The sequence below is a fragment of the Ovis canadensis genome, chromosome 4 (genome assembly GCF_042477335.2).
Source record: "Ovis canadensis isolate MfBH-ARS-UI-01 breed Bighorn chromosome 4, ARS-UI_OviCan_v2, whole genome shotgun sequence".
In the NCBI taxonomy this organism is placed as follows: domain Eukaryota; kingdom Metazoa; phylum Chordata; class Mammalia; order Artiodactyla; family Bovidae; genus Ovis; species Ovis canadensis.
In genome coordinates, this window is record NC_091248.1 from 124569832 (window position 1) to 124582040 (window position 12209).

Below are 12209 nucleotides of genomic sequence, written 5' to 3' on the forward strand. Positions count from 1 at the left end.
GTTAATAAATTCATCAGGTTAATTGATGTTAATAAAGGGTCAAGCTAAAGGCAGCGCAGAGGAAGTTAGCCTGACTTGTGAGCCCCGGTGCTCCACTGCTGTGCTGTATTGCCTCCCAGGAAATACTGGAGTTGAAAGAATGATTCAAATGTACAGAATGAGGCATAGTGGCACTGATGGCCAGAAGAAAAATGAAATATTTCTTCAAAAGAAACAGCTGATTACAAACTATAGTAGCACAAATTCTTCAGAAACTAGATCATATGAGTAAAAGCACAGACAAATAATGACTCATACCATTATGACTTTTCTGAATTACTTAAATTAATTATAACTTCTTAGGAAGTATATTTTGGACGCTGTGCTTAGTCGCTCAGTTGTGTCTGACTCTTTGTGACCCTGTGGACTGCAGCCTGCCAAGCTCCGCTGTCCATGGGATTCTCCAGGCAAGAATACTAGAGTGGGTTGCCGTGCCCTCCTCCAGGGGATCTTCCCAACCCAGGGCTCCCTCATTGCAAGCGGGTTCTTTACTGTCTGAGCCATCAGAGAAGGCCATATTTTGGATAATTGTTTTTAAATTTTCTTCTTGATATGTTAAAGAAAACCAGTAGAGGGAGCTTTTAGCCATGAGTTTGTACTCCATTAAGAAAAGAACTAATCAAAGTGTGAGGAAAAATAAAACAATCCAAAATATGATATTTATCTGAAATTGTAAAGAACCAATAAGATGAGCTAGGATTTTTGCTTCTGGCAAGTTACTTTATGAAACAATTGTGAGGCATTTTTGGCTGCTCACTACTTGCCCGTTGTTATGTTGTCTATTATGAGCTATATAGGACAACTGTATAGATAAGGGCCTAGACATGACTGACATGTATTTCACATGAGAAAAGTTTTTTTTATTTTTTAATATATAAGAGCTACATAGTGGGTTAATACATTGTATACATGGTAGAGTGTCGTCACTAAACATGACAGAGGAGATAAGCAAACAAGTTAGAAAGCCCAGAGCGTGTTCCTAAAAGGACAAAGGATGTGGATCCATGGTGAGGAACCTGAATATTGTTTTCAATGGAGAAAATATCGTGAGCAAAATCTGATGTTGACCTGAGCCTGGAGGGAAGGAAATCATATATGAATAACCAAAGGTCAAGGTTAATCTGGAAAACGAAACAAAAGTCTCATCAGATGGTGAGCGCTGTCCAGGTGCTGAAAGTGAAGCTGTAGATGGTAGGAAATCAGAGCGCACTCTATATGTACTAGGATAGCAACAGGGATGGGGGCGATATGGATCTGGGAAGGATGGGATTGGAGGATGCTTAGGAAGTAGAAGAGATTGAAAGAAATCCAAGAGGAGGCAATAGAATAATCCAAGCGTGAAGTGATTAACTTAGCTAGATGTGTTGACCTGTTTTGCAAACCATATAATAAACTCTCCTTACTGAACAACTGTTATAGAGCATAGTGATGATAATAGCAGTAATAATTATGTGCTTTCACTCTCATGCTTCTCCTTTTAGATTGTGTTTTAAAAAAAATAAGTGGAAGCTTGCTTTGGCAGTGCTCCAATGAGCCAGTTTGTGGAATTTTTGTCCATCTGCCTTCTTTCATGGTTTCCTGATAGCTTAGTTTGCAGTCTTTTTTTTTCTTCTTCTTCTTCTTCTATATATTTATTTCTCGAGAACATAAATGATAATATTTATTTATTTAAAGTGGAAGATCCCCTAGAGAAGGGAATAGCTACCCACTCCAGTATTCTTGCCTGGGAAACCCCATGGATGAGGAGCCTGCAGGCTACAGTCCATAAGGTCGTAAAGAGTTGGACAGGGCTAAAGCAACTTAGCACAGCAACCAGACGGAATGAGGATAGATGCCCAGCATCAGTTCCCATATTCCTAAGCCTTCTTCTTTGGAAGCACTTTTGCCGGGTCCCGTTATGACGACCCACCACCAGCATATGGACCCTCAGTTTTCCTGATTCACGAAGGAATAGACAAGATGAATCCGCTCATAAGGTTCATATACATAACTAATGGAAAATAGTGAGAGTAGAAATAGAACTCGGGGTCGTCAGCGCCAGACAGAAGAGTAATATTGAACTACTCTAAAGTTTGAAGTAGAAGGTGGCCCTGTTAAGTGGATGCTTTAGGAAACTTGGTGTGGGGGAGCTCTTAGAGTGGCCTCGAGAGAGAAAGATTAGCAGTAGAGAGAGAAACCAGAAACCAGTCACATAAATGTGAATTAATTTCACTGGAAGTGAAGAAGAGTTGAATAGATAAAGACAGAACAATAAAAACTGTTGATTTGCTAGATATAGAAATGGAGGAAAAGATGACTGATACATAGAGTTGAAATGACTAGTGCGGTAAATGAAAATATTCAGGAAGAGAGCTAAATATGAAGCTGAGAACTGTGTGTTTATTTTATGTACACTGATTTTCAGCCCTAGGAGGAGTATTGACCAATGCACAAATATTTTAAAGACATTACCAATATTCCCATACCATGATGGTTTAGGTCCCATAAAGGACACTGAAATTCTGAAAGTTAAATTGCTTTCATCTTTAAAAAAATATAGAATTCAATAGAAATTACATAATTTTTGCAGGAAAATATTTTACTGAAGATAACAAAAAAACTTTTTTTTCCCTTCAGACATCTGCATTGAAACCCTGATAGGTATTTCCTGCCACTTCTTTTTTGTTATCTGAAATCCAGAGTTAACTTTGGTACATCAGTCAATATGCTATCAACTCTGACACAGTGGAATTGATTAGTGAAGAGCAGTGCTTGTGAATTAGAATTAGTATGTCCCCTTTTTATTTTTATGGGGAAAGCATGTCAGAGTTCAGAGAAAATACAAGTAGGTTATTATATGACAAGGGACTTGACAAAATGGCTCGCGTGCCTCCTTTAAAACTAAACCATAGGTGGACTGCAATGGAAGAAGTTGTGGATGCCTATTTTTCTGAACTTGACATGATGGCCTTATTCACCAGGGTTATTTGTCATCCTCAGAATGTTTATAAACATCTTGTCATTACACCCTGATAATTAGATCAAGTCATGTATGTATATGCATGTATATGCATGTATATATTTTTTTCTTTAGCTCAAAAAAACAGAAAAAAAAGGAAGAAAAATCACTCTTCTTAGAAGGACATTTTGGAAACTCCATTGTAATTCACTATTTTCTTTGCAATCCCTGCCTATGCAGTGAAATTTTATTTTAACATGTGTCTTAAGTATATATCTGAAAATCATAAGCATATATGGCACAAGCCTCTGGATAAGTTTGCATGAATGAAATTGTAATATGACAATATGGGGCCTTCACTTAGTAGCACTAATGAATGATGTTTATAAAGGAGACCTAATATTTTTAAACACTATGTCATAGGGTACAATAGGAATAAACAAGCCAATCATAAGTCATGACTGAAGCAGAAGCATTCTGGGAAATAATACTTCAGCATTAACTTGAGGGAATAATTGCAAATGTTTTTACTTAAATTTGCAAGGGTTTAGGAAAAGTTTTCTTTTTTAAGTGAACAGTTTTCTCAATCAAATATATATTTAATTTAAAATTCCATTTTAATAAGAATCTTGACAACCTGGTTAAATATCAAATGAGTAAATTTAAATATATATGAATATCATCAATGAAGTAAACCTTATTTAAAGAGAGAATCTGAAAGACCTCCATTTTCAAGCCTTCTTTCACTATTTAAAATTAGTAGAAAGACTGGAAACTGATTCTAGCTCACTTACTTTTTTCATTTAATTAGAAAATATTTACCAAGTAGTTTTTATGTACTTGGCATTGTACTGGAGATTTTATGATGGCAAAGTTTCAAGGAGCAAATTACTTTTATTGGTATACCTGCATTGCCTGAAAATGGAATTGTTAAGAGAAAACTCTTAAAATGCCACAACTTTTCCTGGACGTTTAGTGTAGTTTACCTAGACCTCCCAGGTTGGAACTCCCTTCATCTTAAACACACATCCAGTAGAACACATGGCTGTTTCAAGTTTTTATCTTGGTGGTAAACTTACTTCCTATCTTGGTGGTAAACTTACTTCCTATCTTGGTGGTAAACATATTTCCAGAGGAACCCGGTTACATGACTGAATTCAATGAAGCAGGCTTAGATATCCAGTGGCCTCTGTATTAATACAGCTTTAGACATAGACACTTTTCCCTAAAAACCTATAGCTCAAGTAAAGCCTTAGTCCAGCTTTTCCTGCCTTTGTAACTGAGGGCTGGGAAGAATGTGTCCTCTGTAGAAATAATACTTGGGTTTTATGAGGTTTTATATTGATGTGGTTACTGTGTGTGTATGTTTTACAGTCAAGTTGTAAATATGCAACTTTCTTTTCTAATCCCTTTTCTGTTAGAACAAATTTGGAATTTCAAGGTTGCTTGCTCTAGGGCATTCTAAGAGTAACTGAGAACACTCATTTTTTAAATTTCTTTTTTTTTAATTGAAGTAGAGTTGATTTGTAATACTATATTGGTTTCAAGTATACAGCAAAATGATGCCCTTATGCTTTTCAGATTGTATTCCATTATAGGCTATTACAAGATATTGAATACAATTCCCAGAACTATACAATAAATTATTGTTGCTTATCTACTTGACGTATAGTAGTTTGTATCTGTGAATTCCATACTTCTAATTTGTACCTTCCTCCCTCTCCCTTTTGGTAACCATGAATTTATTTTCTGTGTCTCTGAGACTGTCATTTGAAGAGCATAGAGACATTAAAAGAATCATGCCATCACGTTCTTCAAAAAGAATGACTAATACATTACTAATTTATGCACACAATAACAATATCAAGGTTCTGATGGAGTACCAAATTTTCACTTTATTTAGAATCATGGCCAGTGCTTGGCACACAGAGTTAGTATTTATGCAAGCATTATGATGATGCTACGGCTGTCCTAAGCTCCATCGTGTCTGACTGTTTGCGACAGCGTGGACTGTAGCACACTGGGCTCCTATGTCCATGAGATTTCCCAGGAAAGAATACTAGAGTGGGTGGCCATTTCCTCCTCCAAGGGATCTTTCCAACCCAGGGATTAAACCCACAGCTCCTGTATTGGCAAGCAAGTTCTTTAGAACTGAGCCACCCGGGAAGCCCAAGCATTATTATAAGAGCTTTGAATTTATTATCTCCTTTTATCCTGACAATAGCACTATAAAATTAGTATTATGTTTTCCAGAAAAAGAAACTAAAGCAATGGAGTATTAAGTGACCTGCCCAATGCCACAAATCAATAAGTGACTAAAAGTGAAAGTCATTCAGTTGTGCCTCTTTGTGACCCCATGGCCTATATAGTCCATGGAATTCTCCAGGCCAGAATAATAGAGTGGGTAGCCTTTTCCTTCTCCAGGGGAGCTTCCCAACCCAGGGATCGTACCCAGATCTCCCAAACTGCAGTAGATTCTTTACCAGCTGAGTCACAAGGGAAGCCCAAGAATACTGGAGTGGGTAGCCTACCCCTTCTCCCATGGATGTTTGCAACCCAAGATCAAACCAGGGTCTCTTGCACAGGTGGATTCTTTTACCAACTGAGCTATCAGGAAGGCCCACTGATAGAAGTTACTGAACTGATTTAACCAAAGACTGCACAAAATGGAGATTAGCCTTTTTTAAGTTCATTAAGAGCAACATTTGCCATTGGCAGATAAGGTTTCCCTTCATGAAATAAGAGAAACCAGAGTTTATACACAGTCTGTGCATTGTGCCATCCACTAAATAGAGGATGCATGGATCTTGGAAAGGACTCGTTAATCAAACAGATGTGGCTTCAATAATTATAAAATGTCTTCATTAAGCACTGGCAGTAATTCATTACAATATCTTCTCCAGCCTTTGCCTATGATCAAGTGTAGAATATCTTCTCATTAGGGTAATGGGGTTCAATAAAAGAGTGTTCCATCATTCCCCCTAAGAGACCAGAGTGGAACTTTCTGCTAACGATAATCATTTAGTGATTCATTTTATCTTTTTCAGATCTTGTTAATTCATTATTGTACAAGGTTAATTCTTCATGCATTTAGATTTTGATCTTGACAAAACGCATTGGTCATAAAAGTTAACTTTGTAAAAGAAATTAAGACAGTTTAAATTAATGTTGGGGACATAATGAGTAGAAATAAGAAAAGTGTTTTGTTTTTTTTTAAATTTGCTAACCCAGATATCTGTTAATTAAACCATGGCTTATATATTTTAAGAGAAATTGCTGGGGGCATTTGATGTATATTAGCAGTAGAGAAACAGAAATAGAGAATAGACTTATTTTTTCCAATAATTTTTGTGGCAAGTATGACCAAATTAATGATATCTGAGTTTTACATATATTCATCAATAATATAATTTACTGTTCAGCTCACTCTTTCATATCATAGTTATCTCTATAACAAAAACCATTTAAAATATACAAATATAAAAATATAATAAAATCATTATAATTATAGTAGATCCATCATAAGATTGCAAAATAGAGAAATGAGGCCCCTATTGAAATTTTACACATAATTTTTCCAACCAAAGTTAGTAATAACTATTTCTTCTTTTCATTATTTTTCCCCCATGACATATTCATTTTATAAAATTTTACCTACCGGTAATTATAGTTAACTCACAACTTCTGTCCCTGTTTCTATTAACCATGAGATCAAAGTACTTTCCAATCATATTCTTAATGATTATAATTTTAATGACTCTACTATTTTATTAAGAAAATGAAATTATATAATATAGCTATATGCATACAGTTGATAATTGTACCATTTCAAATATTTTTGCTATTATAAATAACCAACCAATAAGTTATGACCACTCTAGACAGCATATTAAAAAGCAGAGACATTATTTTGTCAACAAAAGTCTGTCTAGTCAAGGAGATCCAACAGGCCATCCTAAAGGAAATCAGTCCTGGGTGTTCATTGGAAGGACTGATTTTGAAGCTGAAATTCCAATATTTTGGCCACCTGATGCAAAGAACTGACTCATTTGAAAAGACCCTGATGTTGGGAAAGATTGAAGGCAGGAGGAGAAGGGGATGACAGAGGGTGAGATGGTTGGATTGCATCACGCGACTCAATGGACATGAGTCTGGGTAAAGTCCGAGAGTTGGGATGGACAGGGAGGCCTGGAGTGCTGTGGTTCATGGGATCGCAAAGAGTTGGACATGACAGAGCAACTGAGCTGACTGACTGACTGATAAATAACCATGCAACAACAGCCTTTTGATAGGATATTTTCCCCATATTTAGGATTATTTCTGTTGAAAATAATCCCGAGAATTGGATTTATTGAGTCAAAGAATATGAATATGTCTGAAGCTCCCATAGTTTATGCATCTATGTAGCTTTGACACCTGGCATAGTACCTAATGTCCTCATTCTTCACATTTTAAAGATGTTAAAATGTTTGGAATAGAATATATATGTGGCTGTTTTACCTGCATGGCTGTCTAATAATAATCCATTGTACTTGAATAGTTTTTAGTGAACCGTCACACATATAATCTGATCTGAAACAAAGAAACACAAGGTAGATAGTTTGATCATCCCTTTACAGAGGAAAAAAGTGAGCCTTAGGAAGGGCATTGTAGTTTCATTATACTCTGTCTCTATGTGTATTTATCCTTTTGAGAAAGTATTTGAAATAAGTTTTCTTTTTCATTTCAGTGAATCCTTGTTTTTATCCTTTGGGGAAAACAATGTATACTTATTGGAAGTATTTTTTTTCTCTTTTTTAATAATCTGGAGTACATATCACTAATTACCACCATGAAATGTTTACACATGCTTAAAGCAAACATAATATTAACATTTTAAAAGACTCATTTTATATGTTAAAATAGAAATAAAGATCAAAATAATACATTGAAATTTGTGTTAATATAAGTTGAGGCATTTTTTCTTTTTTTTTTGATGAGTTATTTGAGACTAGTACTACATACTGATTCTTCTGAATGCAGAGTCTTAGAAATTTGTCCTGGAAAGTTCTAACATAATGATTTAAGATAAAACAAAACCACAAATGGTTTTCTAACTTTATAAGTGTAGGGAATTTAATATAAATTTGACAGAACTGTTTTTTTCAACTTATATATTTGATAATACCTGGTGGTACTAATAGTAAAGAGCCCGCCTCCCAATGAAGGAGACACGAGAGACTTGGGTTTGATCCCTGGGTGGGGAAGATCCCCTGGAGAGGGGCATGGCAACCCACTCCAGTATTCTTGCCTGGAGAATCCCATGGACAGAGGAGCCTGGCAGGCTATATTCATAGGGTCGCAAAGAATTGGACACCACTGAAGCGCCTTAGCATACAGAAAGAGAACATATTAATTTTATTTCTTCCCTTCTATTTTCTTTTTCTTTTTCCTTTCTTTCTTAACCCTAGAAATTGTCATTCTGAAATCAGAAGTGAGATTATTGAAATCCGGAGAGTAAATAAAGTAGGTTGTTCAACTCTATATAGCTTTTAGGTATAATTGCTGAAATTTCAGACCCAGTTTTGTTCCCTTCAAATGTGAATTCTTCTCATTAAAGAAAAAGGCAATTAAAAAGGTGATGATGTCACAAATTTTAGGGCCACTGATTATAGTTATAGTAAAGTATGATTTTTTGCATATCCTGAGTCACCTGTCACCAGTTTGAACTACAAAATTTGCTGAAGATTTAACTCAAGATAATGACAACATTTAGGATGTAATGAAACATTTTTAATGGAACTGTTCAGCAATGACTCATTTTTTAAAAAGTAAAATTTTTGGAAAAATGGAGATTAAATGGCCTTCCATCAAGAAGGGCGGAGAATTTCTATTCAAGGTGAGAGAGGGACTAACTGATTTCTAAGATATAACCAGTTCGTGACTTTGTTGTTCTTAAATAGATAGGCCTCTGGCTTGTGGTCTTTGCAGTGTATGTTCAGCAAGCCTATAATTCAGCCATTTAACTATAAATAACCTGTAATTTGTTTCAAAGCTGTTGAACCTCCTTTAAATTTTAATATATTCTCTTGCTAAATATATTATGTAGTGAGGGCATACAATATATCAAGTATTATGCTGCTACTGCTAAGTCACTTCAGTTGTGTCCGACTATGTGTGACCCCAGAGACGGCAGCCCACCAGGCTCCCCCATCCCTGGGACTTTCCAGGCAAGAACACTGGAGTGGGTTGCCATTTCCTTCTCCAATGCATGAAAGTGAAAAGTGAAAGGGAAGTTGCTCAGTCGTGTCTGACTCTTCGCAACCCCATGGACTGCAGCCTACCAGGCTCCTCCGTCCATGTGATTTTCCAGGCAAGAGTGCTGGAGTGGAGTGCCATCGCCTTCTCCGATCAAGTATTATGAGGGATGTCTATTCCTCTCTTCTTAATATCTATCTATATAAAATATATACACTTACATATATGTGCTATTTATAGACATATATACACACATGTATTCTTTATATGTGTATATATATCTACCAATACATACACACATGTGTGTGCTTATTTGCATCTTTATTAAGCCTAAAAACAACTGTCTCTTGTATGGAAGTAAAAGTGAAAGTTGCTCAGTCGTGTCCTACTCTTTGTGACCCCATGGAATTCTCCAGGCTAGATTACAGGGCAATTATACTGTCTCTTGTATAATTGATACAAAGGGCTTTACTCTTAACAATTTGATTATATTACAGTTAGTTAAACTAGTGTTAGGTTTTACTCTTTTGTCATCAGCTTCATTGATATTCAGCATCTTCTATGATATAAACAAAACAAAGTCTGGTCATAACAGAAAGTAAAAAGTGGCCATCCATGAAACTTAGACATTAGAACATCTTTTGTTTCTCCCATGAGAGAGCTAAAATACTCCCCAAAAAGACATGATAGAGGCCTGAATAAAAGAGGCTATGGAGAAAGGCCTGACTAAAAGACGCACTGCTGTGCTCTTACCTGCTCAGTCGTGTCTGAGTCTGTGTGACCCCACTGACTGTAGCCCACCAGGCCCCACTGTCCATGGGGATTCTCTAGGCAAGAATACTGGAGTGGGTTGCCATGCCCTCTTCCAGGGGATCTTCCCAACCCAGGGACTAAACCCAGGTCTCCCAAATTACAGGTACATTCTTTACCATCTGAGCCACCAGGGCAGCCCAAAGGATTAAGAAGATTTGCTAAATTAGGAAAAAAAATAATTGAATTTCATAAATATTTATATGTAGAATATGGATTTCAAACAGGGGTTATAGTGTTGATCCCTCAATATCTGAAGGATCAGTTTTCATGCCATTTTCCATCACTGACAGAAAGGTGTTGGAGTGACAATTATTTCTGTAGCTTCTAATTTACCCTGTATTTCACCTGACTGATTCCATGGCTTGTTCTCAAAGACAGACAATAATCTGGTTGGTAGGTAAAGTGATGAAAGGTATAGTTTCATGGTGTTTGAAAATGACCCACAAGTTACCTTTCTGTTTTCTCGGGTACACTCCCACGTCTATGAGGTCCTGGAACTTGTAAATGGTCCTCCTCACCTGTTAATATCAAGATGTACCTAGTAGTATAAGGCAAAGGATCACCATGCCACAATTGAATGATCAAATCTTGGCCCAGTTCAGTTCAGTTCAGTTGCTCAGTTATGTCCGACTCTTTGCAACCCCATGAATCGCAGCACGCCAGGCCTCCCTGTCCATCACCAACTCCCAGAGTTCACTCAGACTCACGTCCATCCAGTCAGTGATACCATCCAGCCATCTCATCCTCTGTTGTCCCCTTCTCCTCCTGCCCCCAATCCCTCCCAGCAGCACAGTCTTTTCCAATGAGTCAACTCTTCGCATGAGGTGGCCAAAGTACTGGAGTTTCAGCTTTAGCATCATTCCTTCCAGAGAAATCCCAAGAAATACAAATTCTATGGTCTTTGTGCAGATTCCATTTTATTCTCATATTTGAAATTTCAAGCATCTGCTTTCCCACTGGTTCCAGCCCCACCTGACTTTCCTCCCTTATTATTAGAGACTGAATCCTTTGAGATGTGCTCATATTCTCTCCTCTCTGGCCTTACATCTTCAGTTGCTCATTATACAATTTTTGATTTTAATTTTGACTCTATGATTGCTTCAGTGAAAAGAGACAACCTTGACTCATTGGATTGATCCTATGCTTGAACTCTTAGTCCTTGCTTTTAGTCACTGCCTTTCTAAAAGTTTCAATGTTACAATGGCCCTGGTGAACAGGTTGCAACTGCCAATCTAACTTTTGGTCAAGGTTTTCTCTTTTCTCTCCAAATATAAAATGCCACAATATTTAAATTAACCTCAGTAACATCGCATTGAAATTAATATTTAACTCATTTTTTACTGCTGACTACAGGGAGGTGGCACAGGTAGAAATTTATACAGTTCTTATATCTTTTCTGTTATTGCCTTACATGACTCACTTAAGCATATAGCTTAGTAAGTATATTGCTTGAGAAATTAAGAAACAGGAATCTGTCATTTTTTTCCATGAAAATTTAAGTATTTATATAGAGGTTAATTGCATATTATAGTTTCCTGAACTATGAGAACAGTGCTGATAGAAATAAACAGGAAAATTATAAAGTGCTTTTACTCATTCTTTCCCTTTTATTTTCAAAAGAATGTGTTTTCTAATAACATAGGATAATGAAATTTTATATATGTTTTCTTGGAAGTAAATCCAACAATATTTTATAATAATAAAATGGTGCTTGGATGATTATGTGGTACTATCTTAAGGAATGTTAATAGTGTAGAAAAAATAATTTTATTGCCCAGACATATAATAAATTTGACAAGCAACCTGAAGAATGTTTTAACATTAATATATGCTAATTAATAAAAATAGCCTAAACTTTTATTTTAGCCTAACATTATCCTTATGTGGGAACAGCATATAATTACAGGTTACTTACTATAAAGTACTTTGTAAGTTATCTACATAACTTGAAATTTGGAATGTTACATGGAAATTAAATATATATACATGCACACACTTTAATAGACTCCAAGTCAGGTAACTTTCTGGGTCTCTGTTTCCAAATAGTAAGTACATGTTTTAGACTAAATGATTCCTAAGTTTTCCCAGGTATAGCACGGATATAAATGTACGTCTCTAGTTTTTTAATTTAATTATTTCAGTGAGATGGGGCTGCACCCTAGTTGTGCTGCGAGGGTTTCTC

General features: G+C 36.2%; 1 protein-coding gene across 1 annotated transcript in view; it reads left to right on the forward strand.

Annotated features, from left to right (window-relative positions):
* Window positions 1-12209, forward strand: part of CNTNAP2 (contactin associated protein 2) — a 2336063-nt gene that overhangs the window by 662240 nt on the left and 1661614 nt on the right. The gene's annotated exons all lie outside the window — the stretch shown is intronic.